Source organism: Rhinopithecus roxellana, chromosome 8 (genome assembly GCF_007565055.1).
Source record: "Rhinopithecus roxellana isolate Shanxi Qingling chromosome 8, ASM756505v1, whole genome shotgun sequence".
In the NCBI taxonomy this organism is placed as follows: Eukaryota; Metazoa; Chordata; class Mammalia; order Primates; family Cercopithecidae; genus Rhinopithecus; species Rhinopithecus roxellana.
In genome coordinates this window covers 106,012,907-106,033,540 of record NC_044556.1, presented here as the reverse complement: position 1 = coordinate 106,033,540, position 20,634 = coordinate 106,012,907, and the positions used below count along the sequence as shown (strand labels likewise).

General features: G+C 38.8%; 1 protein-coding gene across 1 annotated transcript in view; it reads left to right on the top strand.

Moving 5' to 3' along the window:
* The window catches only part of OPN3 (opsin 3), a 47,624-nt gene that overhangs the window by 7,858 nt on the left and 19,132 nt on the right, over positions 1 to 20,634 (top strand). The window lies entirely within an intron of this gene.

Genomic DNA, 20,634 nt, shown 5'->3' with positions numbered 1-20,634 from the left:
GTTTCCATTCCTCAGGCAGAGAATGATGATCCTTGTGACAGTTTTTGCTCTGAAACAGCATTTATCATGTGCTTGGTACTTAGTATTATGCTTTCTCATGACAGTTTCTCAGCAGTCCTGTGAGGCAGATTTGCATATACCTTCTGTATTAGTCTGTTCTCATGCTGCTGATAAAGACATACCTGAGATGGTAATTTATAAAGAAAAAGGTTTAATGGACTCACAGTTCCATGTGGCTGGGGAGACCTCACAATCATGGTGGAAGGTGAAAGGCATGTCTTACATGGCAGTGGACAAGAGAGAATGAGAACTAAATGAAAAGGGAAACCCCTTTTAAAACCATCAGATACCGTGAGACTTATTTACTACCATGAGAACAGTATGGGGGAAACAACCCCATGATTCAGTTATCTCCCACCAGGTTCCTCCCACAACACGTGGGAATTATAGGAGCTGCAATTCAAGATGAGATTTGAGTGGGGACACAGCCAAACCACATCACCTTCAAAGAAGAAATAGAGAATTATTAGTAATTTGCTCAGAATCTGGTATGTGGAAGAGCCAACATGGGAACCCAGTCTTTTGTGATTCTAAAACCTTTGATCTTTCTACTAACATTCACTGTTAGAAGAGTGTAGGCACTGCAGGAGAAAGAAAAAGTGCCCACGAAAATTAGTCGAGCATTGCCGGGGTGAAAAGCACACACTGGTCCTGTAGCTTATTGAATCAGAGAAATGTGGAGATTAAGATGAGCTAAACAAATGTATTTTAGAGCATGGATCTCATTGAAGCAGAATTTGGCTAAGTTTTAAGAAAATGTTCTTCAGTAACACATCTCTTGATCTGAAGATTGTGTTATAAAAAATATTACCAGGCCAAAATTTGTTCGGAATACACTCATTTTTTGCTCCTCTATATGTGAAGAAAATGAGACCAGACAGATTTAAATAATTGACAACTTCCTTAAAGTAGCAAAGTCATGGATTGTATTGACTTTTAAAAATATAGTAATGTCATATTTAAATTTTATCCTAAAGTTTAAATCTCAAAACAACTGAAATACTTGAAATAGACCTATAAAATAGTAATTAAAATGAGAAATACATAAGATGATAAATAAAATGACGGTGAAAGGTATTCCAGATCTACCGAAAAGATTTTCAGTATCACAAATTATTCATAACAAATTGAGGAAAGGAACAATGAGAAGTTGCAAAAGATGGTATAGCTGAATATAATAGAAATAGGAAAAATTAGTCCAAAATAAAGGTTGATTTAAAAATGAAGAAAATGAATATATTTCTTACTGAATACAAAATAAGTGGGAAATGAGAAGTTATACCAATAAAAACATTTAAAAATTTAGGGGATATTATAACTCAGTATAATTTTCTGACAGGTTGGATTTTGACCCTAATGGACTTGCTGGTGAACTTTTTTTTTGTTTTTTTGAGACAGAGTCTCACTCTGTCCCCCAGGCTGGAGTGCAGTGGCCGGATCTCAGCTCACTGCAAGCTCCGCCTCCCGGGTTCACGCCATTCTCCTGCCTCAGCCTCCAGAGTAGCTGGGACTACAGGCACCCGCCACCTCGCCCGGCTAGTTTTTTGTATTTTTTAGTAGAGACGGGGTTTCACCGGGTTAGGCAGGATGGTCTCGATCTCCTGACCTCGTGATCCGCCCATCTCGGCCTCCCAAAGTGCTGGGATTACAGGCTTGAGCCACCGCGCCTGGCCTGCTGGTGAACTTTTAAAAATGTTTAAATAATGTCTATCCATCTATCATGAAAGACAATATGCTTCAGATTGTCTTTTGAGGCAAATATGTTCTCAATACTAAAAGACATTTTTAGAAGGATTTTATTCTCAACAGATGCAAAATGCAGAATGAAATATTGGCAAACAATAGAGCAAATAATTTGCTATCACTCAGGATTATAAGGCTGGTGTTCAGCACAACAGCCATTAAATCAGCATCAACAGAACACATGGTAAAAATCCAAAGTATTAACTACAGATAACTTTTCAAAAATTAATCATTCACCCTTAATTTAATTATTTCTGGCAATTATTTCATAGACTTCTTGGAGTCTGTTAAGTACTTAAACCAAGAACTACTACTATTCCTACTGGGAAAACATAAACATTCCTCTAGTGGAACGTAAACAGTGTTGGCACCATTTTTATATATGGTTAAAGAAACCTGTCATTGCAGTAAAAGCCAGCATTCACAAAATGAGGAAGATAAGGAAGGAAAGTAGCATAAATACTTTCTATTAACATGGCTTTACAACTGCTTAAACTTATAGAAATGTACTCACAATAAAAGACTAATTCAAGAAGTTGCAGGATATAAAATTTTTAAAAATATCCTTTCTACATCTCAACAGTGACAAACTGCAACTTAAAAAGTGTTTGGTTATTAATATATATGAGACTTTTAAAGAAAGTTATATAACTACATTGAGATAAATGAAGAAAGATGCCTAAATAGAAGCAAGTTTAAGGAGCTATATTTTTAAAAATGAGCAAACGCCCATGGGAGCCATGCTGGTGTAATGGAAAAGTAGTACATGGGGAGATGGGAGTTTTTTGAAAACCAGAATTACAGTTCTCATTTCACTACTTACCAGTTGTATACTCTTGGGAAAGTCACTCTTAGTATCTATTTCACCATCTACAGAATAGAAATACTTCACAGAATTATTGTGAGGATTAAGTTAGATAGTGTGTATTAAAATATAAAGCTACATCCAAAGGAATGCCAATATGTGACATTAGTATGAAATTTACTACAGTTCATTTAACATTCCAACTGGTTGCTGTGTGTAATATGGCATAATTGTAATAAATTATTTAGAAAAGCAAGCAAAGATGTAAGTTTTTTTAATTTAGGGGGAAAAAATGGGAGTCTTGCCTCCAAATCCTTAAAACATGCTATTAAGCAACCTTTCTGAATATTCTGTGGTGCCAAGTATAAAGTTTAACTAAAACTAATAAACCAATGGAAAGAAAGAAATATTAATAACTGCTGGTGGAAAGACTAGCTAGATGTCAGTGTGGGAAGATTAGATCCACTTTACATATGATATTCCAAATGAATTAAATGTTAAGTATAAAAAGAAAAATAAAGACTACGAGTCTCACACCAATAGTGGTACAAAGGCGCTTCATGGCAATTGATAAGGTAGATCAACTAAGAGAAAAAATGTTAAATGTGTAGTAAATAGGAAAAAGACAAAACAAGATGGAATTTAAAAGAAGCTATTTGCATTACACATGGATGCACTCAATTTTTGTAAAACTATGTACATATCCATAAGGCTTTGTACTTTTAGGCAAATTTATAAAGAGATCATGTATACATGATATAAAAAATCAGTTCTTTAAATGGTATTCAAATTTCCTAATATTAAAAATGCAACTTTGACTTAGTTCATGCTATTGTATTAGCAAAATTGTTTTAATTGCATGTGTCCTCATAGCAGCAGCATTGTATATTAGTAGCCTTTTAAGAGAACTATGTAGAAGACTATAATATAAAAAGGGCTTTATAACCGATCTATCTTTTGACATACTCGCTTTGAGTGGCATATGCCTGGGAAAATATTTAAAAGAAAGAAAAACTATTTGTACCAAGGTTTTTAGCAATTCCACTCAGATAACCGTTTTTTTTTTTTTTTGTTTGTTTGTTTGTTTGTTTGTTTGTTTGTTTTGAGACAGTCTTGCTCTCTCGCCCTGGCTGGAGTGCAGTGGCATGATCTCGGCTCACTGCAAGCTCTGCCTCCCAGGTTCATGCCATTCTCCTGCCTCAGCCTCCCGAGTAGCTGGGACTACAGGTGCCCACCACCTCGCCTGGCTAATTTTTTGTATTTTTAGTAGAGACGGGGTTTCACCGTGTTGGCCAGGATGGTCTCGATCTGCTGACCTTGTGATCCTCCCGCCTAGGCCTCCCAAAGTGCTGGGATTACAGGCGTGAGCCATCACGCCCGACCCCACTGAGATAACTTTAAGGGGGAAAAAGCCCAACAATTGGGAAATGGTTAAGTAAATTTTGGTGTATTGCTAGTGCTATCACAGAATGTTATATAGCCATTAAATAATATTGATATATGTAAAATTGTATGCAAAAAAGTGTGAGATTCAAAAATGTTAATAAGAACATAAATTATGTTTACTGATATATGTGAAAATTTAGGTCTATATTGAAAAGAATCAGAAGACAACATGTAATTAACTTCAGTTTAACATTAGGGGTTCTTTATTTCTCTTCTGTTAAATATTGATGTATGCAATAAAAAATAAAAGATTAATTGGTAAAGTGGTTTACTGAACTGGTGAGAAAATTACTGATTTCTTAGAAGTTTCTTTTTTTTTTTTTTTTTTTTTTTTTTTTTTTTTTTTTTTTTTTTGAGACGGAGTCTCGCTCTGTCGCCCGGGCTGGAGTGCAGTGGCCGGATCTCAGCTCACTGCAAGCTCCGCCTCCCGGGTTCACGCCATTCTCCTGCCTCAGTCTCCCGAGTAGCTGGGACTACAGGCGCCCGCCACCTCGCCCGGCTAGTTTTTGTATTTTTTTAGTAGAGACGGGGTTTCACAGTGTTAGCGAGGATGGTCTCGATCCCCTGACCTCGTGATCCGCCCGTCTCGGCCTCCCAAAGTGCTGGGATTACAGGCTTGAGCCACCGCGCCCGGCCGATTTCTTAGAAGTTTCTAAAATTCTATTTTAAGTTAAAATATACATTTCTAGGTGTTAAAAAAGATCATCTTCAAATATGTGTGGCAGAAAGTTTTACAAATCTTGGTGGGAGGGAATTCTTGGTCAAGATGGACTTCATAATTTATTTTTTCTTAGTTGATCACCATTAAGGAATAGTAATAGAAATATTAGTAATACATTCTAGGACATAGGCATGAAGACATCATATACTAATTAAAGTATGCCCCTAAATGCAAACATGTCACTTGGGAATCTTAAAAGCCATGGATTCATAGATGTGACCAAACCTTGTTTGCAGAGAGACCTGTGCAAAGGCCAGATCTCAGGGGACTGAGGATGTGACAGACCCTTTCTTCCAGTCAGCCTGAGAGATCCAAATCAAGGTGATTTAATTTAATAAACATCCATTGAACACCTACTGGGGGTTATGAATTGGCACTATTCTGGGAAATTAGAAATATAAAAATAAATGCTCTGTACCTGACAAACATTCTGTTGGAATGTTTACCTTAAAGTAAGGTCATTTTACCTTAATGAGCATTTAAGACATTTTTTACCTATCTCACTCCCCACTGTAACTAGCACTTCCTGTTTCCTGGCAAAAACAAAACAAAACAGAATTCTGTGCCTTGTGCATGGCATCCCTTTTAAAAGGCGCCAAAACTTACTACACAGTTGAAAACAGGTGGCTTAAAGGTTAAAAGCCGAATCATTTAACACTCTGAAGTCTATTTCGGATGACATTCAGTGAGTTAAGTTTTTCAGATTAATCGGAAATTTTTCTCTTTCCTGGGGAAGGAGCCAAGAGGAGCTCCAGGGGATTGAGTCCAGGAGCCCAAGACATCAAGGGCTTAGGGAGAGGAAGTATAAAGAAATTAGATCGTAAAGTTTCAATACGAAGAAGTTCTGATTAAGATTAATTTTATTTGCCTTCATCTCGATGGATTAAGTGAAAGTCATGCTCCTATTGCGTGGAGGTAGCTGCTTCCTCTGAAGATTTTCAGATTTTTATTTTAGTATTTTTACCTCCATTATAAAGAGGCGTTTGTAGTGTAGTTCATTTCGTTTTAACCAACAACCAAATGTATTCACATTTCAACAGCAGGAGACACAGTACTTCCAGCTTTCTGTAAGGCATGAACAGTACAGAAGTTGAGTGATTCACCTGAAAGAATTTGGCTATAACAAAAATATATGACAACAGTTCTGCTCCAGCATTTGTGGGTATGCTTTTTTTCCTGACAACTACATTTTCTTATGTGATCCTCAGGACAACTGTATAAGGTAAGAAAGGGCAGATATTTATACCAGTTTTTTTTGTAGATAAAACCTGGAGGAGTTAAGTGACTCACCTGGACTCTCCTACTTTGTATTTAGACCCATTAATGGGAAATGAAATGCTACTGTTTTGCTTTGCTTGCATCTCAAGAGTAATTTATTACATGTAAGAATATATAACACATAAAGCACTATTTAAAAAGCAGTGGCTTCTGGGACTTTAGAATAGATTGACTTTTCAACAGATAGCAAAATAATCCTATAAATTACAATTTGTGTAATTACAATCAAATGGGCCAACTGTGATTGAGAGAGGAGAAGGGAGTTACTAAGTTCACTCCTGAAATCAGAAAAACAGTTTCTTTATTCTGATATGTCAAGAGCTTAAAATCTTTATATATAATACCTTCATTGGTCCCTGCTGATGTCCTATGATTCCTGGCGTTTGCTTGTTGCTAAATATATATTTAATTCTAATACACTCTGGACAGCTATTTAATAATAAAGGCATGCATATCAGAGGAGTGACTGGATTCAGAGGTGCAGGGTTGACAGAGTGTAGCAGGAAGATGAATACCTGATTATAATTCAGTCAGAATGAGATACATATGTAGGCATTTTATAGTTTTAAATAATCCTTGAGGATACTAGTACAGTGTGTTTTATGCCAGTTCTTTTTATTACACATCATATAATTAAAGCCCTTGAGTTCTCTATTTCTGCTCATTTGAGACTTCTACCTGTTCCTTATTCATCTCTGACATAAAAATAAGTATTACCCAGTATGGGGAAACTTTATTTTTTATCATTAAGTTAATTTTACTATATTTGTAAGTTAAATTTACAGTTAAAGCTTGTGTAACCATTGCAGTATTTTACCAACTATAAAGGAAAAATTTGGGGGAATGTACTGGCTGAGAAGGTGCTTGGAGTCTTGTTTTTAGGCAATTAGTAATACAGTTAATTTCCTAAAATGATTTAAGTGAAGTATTATGGAGAAACGAGCTGTACATTGTTCTGTTCTTGTTTTATAACTACATAACATTATTTGTAATGGCCCCTGCTGTTGAAACGTAAGTACCAACCAGATACTAAAAGTAAAAAAGCAAAAGATGAGAATTGCACTGGAAATAGTTTGTCAGGAGATTGTAATCTCCTTTCAAACAAAGTCTATGTGTATAGTACCTCTGCATTCCCTGCAATTGCCTATATATCACAGGTATCCCCAAAATGGTTTGCTAATTGAAAGACCAGCTAGCAGTTTCCAGTGGCTCTTTTCTTCTATGTCATCCTCTTGCCTTCACACTCTTCTAGGTTCCAACCTGAGGAACAGAGGACTGCTAGGACCCATCTCTGGTAAAAGATATTGCAATCATAGTCCTGGCTTCTTGTATTATTAGTACAGATCATTAGTTTTAGGGTAAGTCTATATGAGTCAATAAAGCTACTTAAAAATAGTGCACATTTAAATATAAGAGGTTCCATCTAAATAATTTTGCTAATTTTCTCCCATTAAGGCAGTGATTCTTAAACCAGAGTGTTTGGCCTTTTATTGGCAAAGTCTGGAGACATTCTGGTTTTCACGTCTGGGAATCAGATGCTACTGGCATTTAGTGGGTAGAGGGTAGGGGTGTTGTTCAGCGTTCTGCAATGTGCAGATCAGCTCCCTCATAACAAAGAATTATCTAGCCCCAAATATCGATAAGTGCCAAGTTGAGAAAAACTGCACTAGAGCAAGTGGTGATTATTCATAAGGAGTCTGCTTTCCTCCTTAGGTTTTCTGACCCCTATCAGTGCTTCTTCAACAGGATCATTGTTGATGGAAACTGCTGTCTTTGCTGCTCCCAAATAGGTCCCCCAGGTCCCCACTCCCTTCCCTAACCAATCCACAGTGGCTTCCTTCTGGTGGTTTATTATAACACAGATTCCAAAACAAAAGTCAGAGAATTAGAGAATATTTTTCATCCTGCCCCAGTTTGGTATAGGTTAGAAATTTGCAATTTTTGGTATTTTTAAAATACTTTTATCCAGAAATACAGTTCCTCTGCAAAGCAATTATATTAGTAGAAATGAGAGGCAATCTTTCTATGCATGGCAACTACCTCAAAATCAATGTAAAAACATTTTAGCGTACTGTTTTTGGAAGGGGTGCTATTCACTTGACAGACTATTGGCATATTAATCAAATTATATGTATATAACAATATTATGGCTTCAGAGAAGCCTATTCAAGACTAAATAAACCATCCATAATTGTACACACATTTTCACTCACTGGTGGTTCACCAAGCAATGAGATAGGCAGCAGCTTGGCATTTTGTAGATGGGTATTAACTATAGAAAATACTTAATTGCAATGGAATGAGTCAGTATGCTTAACGCAGATAAGAACTTTAACTAGACACTGCCAAGTGAAGCATAGGGTTCAAGACAATGTAATATTTGTTGAGCAAGAACCATGTCCCAGTTTCTGTGCTAGACTCTGGGATACAGAGATGAAATTGTACTAACACTTAGCACTAACTGGATGCCAAGTACTATTCTCCTTGCTTGCTATATTTATTTTATGTTATCCTCATGAAAACCCAATTGGGTAGGTATTTTATTATCCCCATTTTGCAGACGGGTAAACAACGTGAAGACAAAGAGCTTGACCAAGATCACACAGCTGGTAAGTGGTAGAAGTGGGCTTCAAACCCAGGCAGTTTGATTCCATAACCCCTAAGCTTAGTGTACATGCTGTACTGAGATGTCATGTGGTGCCTTTGGAGGTGTCTGGTGAAGTCCAGGAACGCTGGTAACTGTTTACGTGCCAGGAACTGTTCTGATTTCTTCACACATTTTGTCTCCATATTTAAAGCAACTCTGTGAGGTAGGTATTAACGTTTCCATATGTAGATGAGAAATAAGGCTCAATAACTCTCTGAAAGTCAGAATCTGTAAGTACTGGAACCCTCAAGCTATTGGGCCTGACATTGATGCACAATTAACCACTATATTAATCAGGCTGTGATCATTTCTACAGTATATAAACACAGTAGTCCTACTAGGGAAATCTAGGAATGCTTCAAAAAAGAAAAGGTGTTTCTGCTTGGCCCTGGTGGTTGAGAAGGATTTCCATGGGCTGATACGAGAAACAACACCCCGTGTAGGAAGAATAGCAGAAACAGGCATGGAGGCATTGAGGACACAGTCTGCATGGCAGGAGCATGGAGTGCCGGACCTGGCATGGGGAGGCAGGACAGGTGGAAGAGGGTCCACAGTGTCTGGAGCATGGAGTGCCTGGCCTGGCGTGGAGAGGCAGGACAGGTGGAAGAGGGTCCACAATGTAGTATCATGGAGTGCCTGGCCTGGTGTGGAGAGGCAGGACAGGTGGAAGAGGGTTCACAGTGTAGTATCATGGAGTGCCTGGCCTGGTGTGGACAGGCAGGACAGGTGGAAGAGGGTCCACAGTGTCTGGAGCATGGAGTGCCCGGCCTGGCGTGGAGAGGTAGGACTGGTGGAAGAGGGTCCACAGTGTCTGTAACCTTGAATAACTTGCTAAGATTTGAGGACTTTTATTCAGTGGATGAGGTACTGTGGAAGGTTTTTCTTGATAAGACATGTTTCAAAGGTTAGCCTGGTGACAGTGGAGAGGAGGCTGGGAAAAAGCTGTGGATACTGGAGGCAAGTGACTGGCAACGAGGAAGAATGTGATAAGGCCTGGAGAGGGCAGAACGAAGGGAATGAAAGAGGCAGAGAACAATTTGAAGACAGAAATACAGGATCTGGAAAATGTCTACAAGTTCGGTAGAGAGGGAAAGGAATCGAGAATGTCTAAAATTTCAGCTTTGGTATCTGAATGTATGTAATTCGTTTAACTGGAAACAGGGTTTGAGGAAAAGCGAATGGATTAGTTTTGGTCATACAGGGTGATCAGTAGATGGCTCTGGAAGATCTTGGAGGACTTTGTATGCCGTTCTAAGGAATTCTGACTACTTTATCCTAGTGGAGAAGCACCTAATGGTATGAAATAAGGAAACAGATTACATTTGCTTTTCTTTGTGTCTGTATGGAAGACGAATCAAGGAGAGGCGAGAATGGAGAAGGGCGATCAGACAGAAGACTATTAAAATAGTTTGGCAAGAGATGGTGAGAGTCTGAATTGGGGCAATAGTAGTCAGGACAGCAAAGGACAGATTTGAGAACTGTTGAGGTAAATTAGCCTGACTTAGTGATTGACTGAATGGGAGTACTGCAAAAATGGAAGAGAAATCAGAAGAAAATTAATAGCTGTGGACTTGGTAATGCAAACATGGTACCCTGTCTGATTTGGCATAGTAATTCCCACCCCTGGATTAGTCCTGAGCCATAAAGATTGTCCTTTTTTGTTTTTGTTTTTTTTTAAGATTTCTAGGTATAGACGTAAAAAAAAAAAAATCCTCCTGGGCTTCTGAAAGCTCAGGGATTTGAGTCAGAGTGTGCCAGTACTTTGATTGCCAGGGAGTCCGTCCAAATACAAAAAAACTAAGCCAGGGATGAGAGGAGAGAGCCAAAGCCCTGATGGCATTGCTTCAGGCCCCTAGATGACGTGGCCCACATATTTCTGTACTGGACACTGTGCTTAAAGCCAGTGCCACTTTGGACTTGCCAGTTACATAAGATTACCCACTTACTTGCTCCTTAAAGGGAAAAAGCATGCGGTATAGAAATAGCAGATGATGCAGAAGAGGGAAGTGTTATAGAAGCCAAGAGGAATTTTAGCAAGAGCGTGGGCCAAAGTGTTAACATTGCAAAGAGACTGGGTAAAACCAATGTTTTAGCAATTGATTTATCAATTGATGAAATTCTAGAACAATGGTTTTAAACTGAAGACTGCTAATGAATTGAATGGGGACCTCTTTAAAATGTGGATCACCAGGCCGCACTCCTGCATTGTGGGTCGGTAGGTACACAGCGGACTATTGTAACCGATTCCTGAGTGGGTAGTGGGTTGTCATGCATTGTGACATAAATAAGAGGGAATCAAACAAGTATCAGATGATATGGTAGCGAGATTTAATTTATCTTCTGGTGAGTATTTTGACAAGTTATATGAAAGCATTAAAATTTTGCACACCTTCTTACCTAACAATTATATTGTCAAGAATTTAACCTAAGGAGATAATCATGAATGTATATAAATATATAGCTACACTGATTATAATGTCCATAGCTAACTAACACTTAGTGTGTACCATATGCCAGGTACTGTGATAAGAGCTTTATGCGTATTAATGAACTCTTTATTTTTCTCTCAACTCTGTGAGGTAGTTAGATATATCAGCACTCCATTTTACATTTAGAAAATTAAAGCACCGGGAGATTAATTTGTTCAAGGTCACAGAAAAAGTGGAGGATATGGAACCTAAACCCAGTGCCCTTGATCACTATTTCTCACTCTGTCTTCCCACAGCACTGTTAGAGGAGTGAAACATTGAAAGAAATTCAAAAGTCCTCAGTTCGAAGCCTGAGAGAGCACATATTCCAGAAATCAACATACCACCAAGCAATTCAGGACCTACACGCTAGAAACACTCTTTACCCTGCCTATCCCCAGAAGATGATCAGAACTGATCCCATAGTACTTCACATTCCTGCGAAAATCAGTTGATGCCAGAAGGGAAAACCTCTCCAGCTGGCCATGCCTGGGCTCGCATCTTTTTTTTTTTTTGACCCATTATATTTATTGATCTGTTCCAATCCTGAGCTTCCACTGTACACCCCCTGGATCCTCCCTTCATGAGCAGTACACTCCCCTATAACTTCTACATCTTTGCACATTTCTCTACCTCCTTACTTTAACTTAACCCTGGCTGCCCCCAAGAACCCTACTTTCCCACCTCTCCCAGCTGTGTTTTCCTTAACACCAGTTATGCTCCAGGGCCAGGTAGTGGAATAGGTGACTCATTAAGTATCACTGCTGCTTTTGAAGCATTACTCCCTCATTCTATAAAACCCTCTGCTTCATCAACACTCTCCCAATGTGAGGTTGCAAAATTGAACTCACATTTGTCACACAGATGTGCAGGGAATATAAAACTTTACCTGTCACCTCTCGTTCACAGCCTTAACTCTCCTTTCTGGATCATTCCCATCAGTTGACAAACCAAGCCACCATCCCCAGTTGTCCCTTGACTTATGACTGTATTCTTTCTTCAAAGAGCCGGTCTTCTGATTGTCTACTACTTGTACCCCCATATCCTCAGTGAATTTTATTTTGTAATTTTCTTAAAAACTTTTAAATACAGAAAAATACAAAGAATAATACAGTAAGAGTCCATGTATCTTCTACCCATTGAGCAAAGACTAGTATTTCTGTATTTGTTTTAATCTAAAGAATTAAAATATTGCAGATAAAATTCACACCTATGTATTTCCTCCATTCCATTTTACCTCCTTCCTCCCAGAGGTCACCAACATGAATTTAAGGTGAATCCAAGCAATGCTTCCATCCTTTTGTTCATGGTTTATTTACACACTTCTGTTTGATGGAGGTCCATTTCCTGTTTTTTACTATAATATAATGCTTCAAAGTATATATTTATGCACATTTCTTCCTGTCCAATGCACAGAGTTTCTTTAGGGCCTTGCTTTCTAATATGAAAACTACTAGCCACATGTGTTTCTTGAGCTCTTGAAATGTAGCTGGTTTATACTGAAATGTAAGTGTAACATATTCATTAGATTTTCAAAACTTTGTATGAGAAAAATATAAAATATCTCAATAATTTTATATTGATTACAAATTGAAATATGTTGCATATGTTAGTGTCTTAATTCAAGCTGCTATAACAAAATACTGTAAAGTAGATGGCTTATAAACACAGAAATTCATATTTCACAGTTCTGGAGGTTGGAAGTCTGAGATCAGGGTACCAGCATGGTTGGGTTCTGGTGAGGGCTCTCTTCCAGGTTAGTGTGCTTACTCGTGTTATCCTCACATGGCAGAAAGAGAACTAGAGTTAGCTCTCTGGCCTCTTATAACAGCACTAATCCCATTCATGAGGGCTCTGCCTTCATGTCCTAATCACCTTCCAAAGATGTCACCTCGTACCATCACTTGTGGGGTTAGGATTTCAGCACATGCATTTGGGGGGACACAAACATCCAGTCCATACCAGTTGGGTACAATAAAATATGTTATTAAAGTTAATTGTATCTGTTTCTTTTTGCCTTTTAAAAAGTTAAATAATGTTTGTGGCTGACATATTTCTACTGAACAGTGCTGCTCTAGGGTTTATAATTAAATCTGAAACTGCTAGGCATGTACATGCTGGGCAAATTTTCAGATTGATTATTTTCAACTTCCCTCAGTCCCACCCCTTTATTGAACACCTCCACCCCCGCCCCGCCCCGTAGTTCCCCAGTACTTGGTGAACTTTGCTGTGTCTGGGCTCCTCTGGCACTTAACATCTGTATGTCTCGTTTGGCATTTCAGATACGCAATTTTGTATTTTAGTTTGTTCTTTCATATTGCGTTTTCCCCTTTACATCAAGGACTATATTTTTTGACTTCGCTTCTCCAGAACTAAGCTCAGGGCCCTATACGTTAGAGCCACTCAAATATTTAAAGAAGATTTAGACACACCGGCCTGGTGACTGTCTGCTGTTAGACTGCGATTTATCCTGAAAAAATTTTATCTGATTTACTTAGAATATGCCGCAAGTTTCTTGTACATCCAGGCTTCTGCTCTCCATAGTGTGAGAGAAATCTCTAGGAAGTAACATCAGTCTGTTTCATGATGAAGCTGCCATGTCTCCCCAACAAGCTTCTCACTTCCTGATGGGTTCTGGAGTCTAGGGAACTGGCGAGGCCAGGGTGAACCTCAAGGGCGTTAGATTTTTAAGAGCTTTTCGTGTGACATCACTTTCAGCCATTTTATGATATGCTGTGCCAGGTTCTATAAAATATAGCATTATTATAGTTTATTGGACTATAAGAAGCAGCAGAATTGCAAAAGATAAGGAGATAGGTAAAGAGGAATAAAAGCTAGAAATGAGTAAAGTACAAAAATCAGAGCTGCCTATATAAACTAGAAAAGATACCCTTTCCTCAGGGCTGGCTCTGCCTGGCACCTGGACATCCGTACTGACCTCTCAACTAGGGAGTCTTGTGCATAGCATTGCTTTTGGTGTCCTGTGCAGTACTCTTTTGTGAAATGTTAATGCAAATGAATGGTTCAGTTCTGTTGGGACAATTTCCAAATTCCTAATATGCAGCCACTGAGCAGCAGATAGGGACAAAGGCAAGCAAGTTTTAGAGCCCAGTATGAAACAATCAGAAGGTTTTCCTGAAAGTTCTCAAGTTCCAAAGGATGAAGGAGTATTGATATAGAAAGATCTCTGAAGAATGAAGGATTTCATACATAAAAGGCACCATAGCACTGAATTGCAAGTATGTACTGTTTCCTTGCCTGGAGTGATCTTCATTTATATCTGAAATATATATATATATATATATATATAAACTAGTCTGTCCACTGGAGGCTTGAGGTATATCTCTTTATTCTCTGTTTCTTAAAGATGTAGAAGAATTCTTAGATAAGATGAAATAAGCTAAAATAAATAAATACAAAAGTGGGTATGCAAAAACATATGATACAGTGAGCAAAGAAGAAAGCCTTAAACTGCTGAAACCCTAGCATACATGTGAAAATCTTCTCATTGAAGAGAACTATTCCATAGAACATTAAAGTCCTTAAATATATTCTGAATTCTGTGCTGCTGCCTGGACAAAGAGACAGAATGATGGTGGTGTTGCTTTGCTGAAAACGATGGAGGTCAGCATGGACCAGAAATGGGCTGGCTGCAGAATCTGTCAGAGACGGGAGAGAGGGGCACCCCTCTGCCGTGCACCTCTTGGTGTGGGATTGAGACTGAAGGATTCAGAGGCATCTGGAGTGGTTTCTTGTGCTCCTGCACCAGTGATGGGAATTGAGGAGAACCTGGGGAATAAGCGAATAGTCATAGAGATTATATTAAAGGAAATCTGATTTTAATCTTGACCCATTGTTCTGAAAGTTAGAATCATCAATGGTAACTTTAAAACATACAGATATTCAGGTTCTGACCCAGGCCTACTGGATCAAGTATTTTCAAGGGCAGAGCCTTGGAATCAGCATTTTAAACAGTCTACTCAGTAGTTTTGTATGTAGCTATTTCAAAAGCTGGCATTCGGAAACAGCATTCTTATGAAGGGAAAGAGACATGCTGCTCTGATCCAGAAGGTGTTAAATTGAACATCAAAGAGGAGAGTTAAGTTCATGTTAACCCCAATTTGACTGTGGAAGAGAAGCTTGAAATAGTAGAATGTGAATGGGTCTGGGAACTAGCCTTGTTCTAACACCTACTTTGTGGTCTTGGGGAAAATATCTCTTATTTGTGAAGTTTCCTTCTCCCACCTTCATATTTTTTTTTTTTTAATTTTTTTTTTAGTTCTTCGTTACTTGACATTCTCAGATCAGGATGACTAAGACTTTCAAGGAAATGAGATTTTTCTTGCCTATCCAAATTGTTCCACACTGGTCACCAATATGGGTTTTGCTTTATACTCCCAACGCCTCCACCTCACATGTTTGTTTTAAACTTAAAGCATTTTGCCCGAATGTAGAACTGCACAGGCTATATAGCAATTATGTTTTTCCTTAGCACATTATATATGATAAGCTTCTTCTCTCATTCTCCTCATACGGTCCTGAGATATCATATCACATTTTCTGGTTGATTAGTTACTTACACACAATTATAGTAGAGCCTGTGGTATTCATTCTTGAGAGAAGAGTCACACTCACCCTCTGACTGTATTTCCGTACTCTCCATTTGCATCAGCAGCAGGGTAATAGAAAATGACTTAAATGGAATCAGTGTTGTTATCACCTGCTCTAAAACCTAAATCCTGAGCTCCCTTGAGAGCTTTGTAAATTATAAATGATGCAATGAAGAATTAATTCAGTGCCTGTGAGATTCCCTCATATTTTTAATTTGCTCCTTTGGGATATCGGATTTTTTTCATTTGCTGCCAGGTTCATAATCTAGGAATGAACACCTAGAAACTAGACTCATCATTGCAGGCCACAGAGCTGTTCCACAATTTATTCATGTATTGAATGTTTTCATAGAATTAAAAAGACCTCAAGCTTCACCATTGCTGAGAAACAACTTGCTTTGTGTAATCTTTTTGAGGAAAATCCAAATAGAGCTCCACGCTCGCAGTCAGAAGATCTGGGTTCTCATTCAAACAGAACCTTCCTAGTCTTGTGACCTTAGGCTAGTCACGGATATCAGCCCCTTTTTTCACCCTCATCAAATGGGGACAATGAGACTTTCCTGCCTGACATGTCTGGAAAGATCTAATTAGAAAAATACATTAAAAAGTACTTTGAAAACTATAAAATATCATATGAAACAAAGTTATTATAATGTATTATTTTGATTAGAGAATAAGAGATGATAAATCTAACAGGATTGTCATTTGACTTTACAACACTCGTAAAAATGAATGTTTTATAGATTTTTTAATAGTCAAAAATTATCATGTAAGGAATGTCAAATCATATTTTGAGTTGAAAAAGAGATCCTTTAGGTAAAATAGCAGGGAGTTGGCCTCGTTTTATGTTCTTCTAACCTGTGTATTGCTAGTTTCCTGAGGAAAAAAATTTTTTTCATTGAAATGTCACTGTGGCTATTTCTAAGCAACGTTTCACCTGAGTTTGGTTAATTACAGGGATGACCATGTTTTCTCCAGGATTTTTCCTTGTTATTTGGGAAGAAACATGGTCGGTCATATGTATGTAACTTTTATCAGCAACAAATACATAATAATCCCTTGTACTATTCTAGGTGCCAAAATGATGTCAAAATACAAAGACGTATTTAAGTATGTCATGCTTAAGTTTACAATTTAATTGGAGAGGTAAGACATAGTACACAGAATTGTACCGAAATACAGTTAAGTAGGAAATAGCAGCCATGAAGATAGTCTGTTTGTGTCGTGGATGGACAGAGTGAGGTATGCACTAAGGAAGTTATAAATGGTGAAAGAGAAGGTTGACTAGGTAGTGCAAGAAATACCCAGTTTCTTAATAGCCAGCATGCTACGCGAAGGGAGCTTTGCAGGTCATTATTCTAGAAAGGGCTTTGTGAAAGTAATAAGATGATTATCTTAGCCCATGTTCCCCACATATAAAGCCTAAGGCAAAGCATATATGCTAATGATTTATTGGGGAGCATAATCCCAGGGAATCAAGAGTAAGGGAATAGAGGAAGAGGCAGGGAAGGGAGGAGGCCAAATCTGAGAGAGGATGCACCACTGAGCTGACCACAGAGGGTCACTGGGTCTTGCAGGACGTCTTCAGAGAAACTACCTGATACTAATGCAGCTTGAAACAACCCACGGGATGAGAGGAGAGGGCAAGCAATCTAATCTCTGGCTTCTTCCTGTCTCCTGACCATTGGTCTAACTCTGCTCCATGAGGTGTTAATGGCCCTTTGCCTCTAGGTTGCATCAGCCAGCTTCAGGCAACCAGCCAGTAGGGAAGCCAGAGCCTCTGTGGGTCCAGTGCAGCGAGGCACTATCTGCATGTAGGTGTGCATTGGTGGTGACAGTGGCAGCAGCTGAAGCTTTGTAACCATAGTCATAGAGCCACCGCTGCTGGGAAGCAAGGCAAATACGGCCCACAGTTGGGAGTGGGAGCCTGTGAGTGGGGTCACGGAGATCTGGGATGGCACATAAATAGAGTCCAGTCAATGATTAATCTGGTATGTGGTTCCCGGGAGGATGACAAAGGCTGCACAAACAAAAGAAATTTAGTCATGGATGGGTGACAGCAATCATTTATGGAATATGAACCTGCACTAGAATAGTGGGAATGGTGTGAGGCACAGAAATGAATTTAGAAATGTTTCCCAAGAAAGGTTTTCTGTTGGTTTTAAAAGCACATACGAGATAGGGGAGAGAGGAATGGGAAGACTAAGCAAAGCAATGTGTTCCTAAAGTGGATCAGAGTCTGATGCAGTTTTCTTGAGCATACTGTGGTGGGTTATCATGAAACCTAGATTGCTGTGTTCGCGAAATAGTTTTAAGTGTTGGAAACAAAGTGTATGCCTCCCGTTTTATCTGTGGTACCACAACTTCACACTTCATTCTATGAGTGCAGTTGATTTAGGCTTAGAATTTAGAATTCTCAGTTCCTGTTAAGTGCTTTCATCCAGCTGTTGTGTGTGTGTGTGTGTGTGTGTGTGTGTGTGTGTGTGTGTGTGTGTGTGTTTTAGACTTTGGCCTCATTGTGCTTATGTTTGTGATTCTTCTGAACCTTAATTAATTCCACAGAGAAGTTACTTTATATTCAAACTGTTTTTTCCCACTCAGCCCATAGACTCTGGTCATAATGGATATTTCTTGGGTCTCTTAGTGTAATAATGATCCTTTTTTTCTTTGTTAACCATCTTGTTCAATATCCTTTCCTGCCAAACAGAAGCGTAAGTGTGGAAAAAGTTCTAATGAGGTCCTATTCCAAGATAGGGCACTCCTTTTCCTTGGTTACGGTATGTGAAGTTTAGGCAATTACTGGGGGGAAACAAAACTTTGTCAAATCAGAGGCAAGTCAAAGAGACTAAGGCTAGGGTATCTGTCCAAATGGGACTATAGGCAGAAAATAAGCCAAGTTTGAAGCCAGAATGGTCAGAGAACACGGGGAACTGATATTAAAAGAACCAAAGAAAACAGGGAAGATAAGCCCGGAATGATTTCCAAGCTACTGCACAGGTGCCCAGTGTAGCCTAGGAGGGGATGCTCACGGCGAAAAAAGTCCGTATGCTTTAACAACTACATCAACTATTTGCCCCTGTGTCCCCTATTAGAAGAAAAAAGCCACTAAGTTTAATAGAAAAAAGGATTCCACACATGTGAAATACCATTGAAGGATAGCATGACTGACCACAACGGAAACAACAGTGCAGCATTCTAAACTGAGCAGCTAGCCACAGACCACAGCGTGCCGCCTGCCTCATTCAGTCGTTCTCTTCTGGTCGTTCATTGGCCCTCTCTTAAGGGGGCTCTCCGTTTTAAACGCACTGCAAGCATTCGGGTAGTTATGACACACAATGGTCAGAAATAAATTTCTGTATAAGTTGATTACCTGAAATCATAATTTTTTTTTCAATTTTAAGATGGAGTTTCACTCTGTCACCCAGGCTGGAGTGCATTGGCATGATCTCGGCTGACTGCAACCTCCACCTCATGGGTTCCAGCGATTCTTCTGCTTCAGCCTCCCAAGTAGCTGGGACTACAGGTGCACACCACCAAGCCCGGCTAGTTTTTGCATTTTTAGTAGAAACAGGGTTTCACCATGTTGGCCAGGCTGGTCTCAAACTCCTGACCTCAGGTAATCTGCCCGCCTTGGCTTCCCAGAGTGCTGGGATTACAGGCATGAGCCACCACACTGGGCCTGAAATCATAGTTTTTTAACCCATGGAAAGGGTTTTAACTTTGATGTTATGCTGGGTTTCCTTTGGAACTGAGTTATTGTGCACTAAACATGAAGACTACTGAACATGAACAGTTTAATAGACATCTAGTAAATGCCTAAAAACATATATAATAAAAACCAACCATCATTTTGGTGGTTGTAGCAAACTGCTTTTATTGGTCAAATGGAAAGCACTCATTCTGACAGCTGAGAGATATTATTCAAATGAAAGTAGTCTTTGATTTTCTCTAAAATTCTTCAATTTAAGAATATTGAGTTTAAAAAAATGACTTCTTTTGATATCAAAGGTGGACATGGTTACAGAACATATGTAGCAGATAATGGATTAAATACGCTTTCTGTAGAGACTCTACATCACTAATATAAAATTTTTGATAATTCTCAAAGGAGAATTAGAAAACAAGTATAGCACAGCATGGACTTTGGAAGCAGACTGTGTGATTCGAGTCTTGGCTCTTTTATTGTTTAGCTCGTGACCTTGGCAAATGACTAAACCATTTTTGCCTCAGTTTCATCTGTAAAATGGGAATCGTAATTATAATTTCTACATGTCTCACAGAGTTGTTATGAAGATTAAATGAGATAACACAGACAAACTGCTTAGAACAGTCCCTGACTCATAGTAAGTACTCTCTGTAAGTGTTAGTGGACTGAAATTACTATTGTCAATTAAATAAAAAGGAGGAGGGAAACTTTCTCAACAAGTAAGCACTATAAACAAGATTTCAAGGAAGAATTGGTTACTTGCTTAAAAGAACAAACTTTTTCAGGCATATTAAATTTACTGGTTTTCTTTAATATTGTTCAAATATGAGTAGATATTATAGGATCAACAGGATGGTATGCCAGCTGCATGGTAACAGCCATGATTGAGTGGGTGCTGAACGAAGAGATGGGAGGAGACCCTGAAATTCATCTCCCTGAGGAGTTCTGGGCTGGGATTTTTAAGGGGACCATGAGGAGAAAGGGGATGGGAAATTGGGGTCATTGATTGGTTGGAGTACATGAGGATGAAATCATCAGGATGTGGAAACTGCATTCTTTGGTGAGTCAGCTTCTCGTGGGATCCTTCAGGCAAGCTGATGTCAGTAGTTTCACTGGTATGTAGGACCTGAAAGAATATCTGAAATGGAAA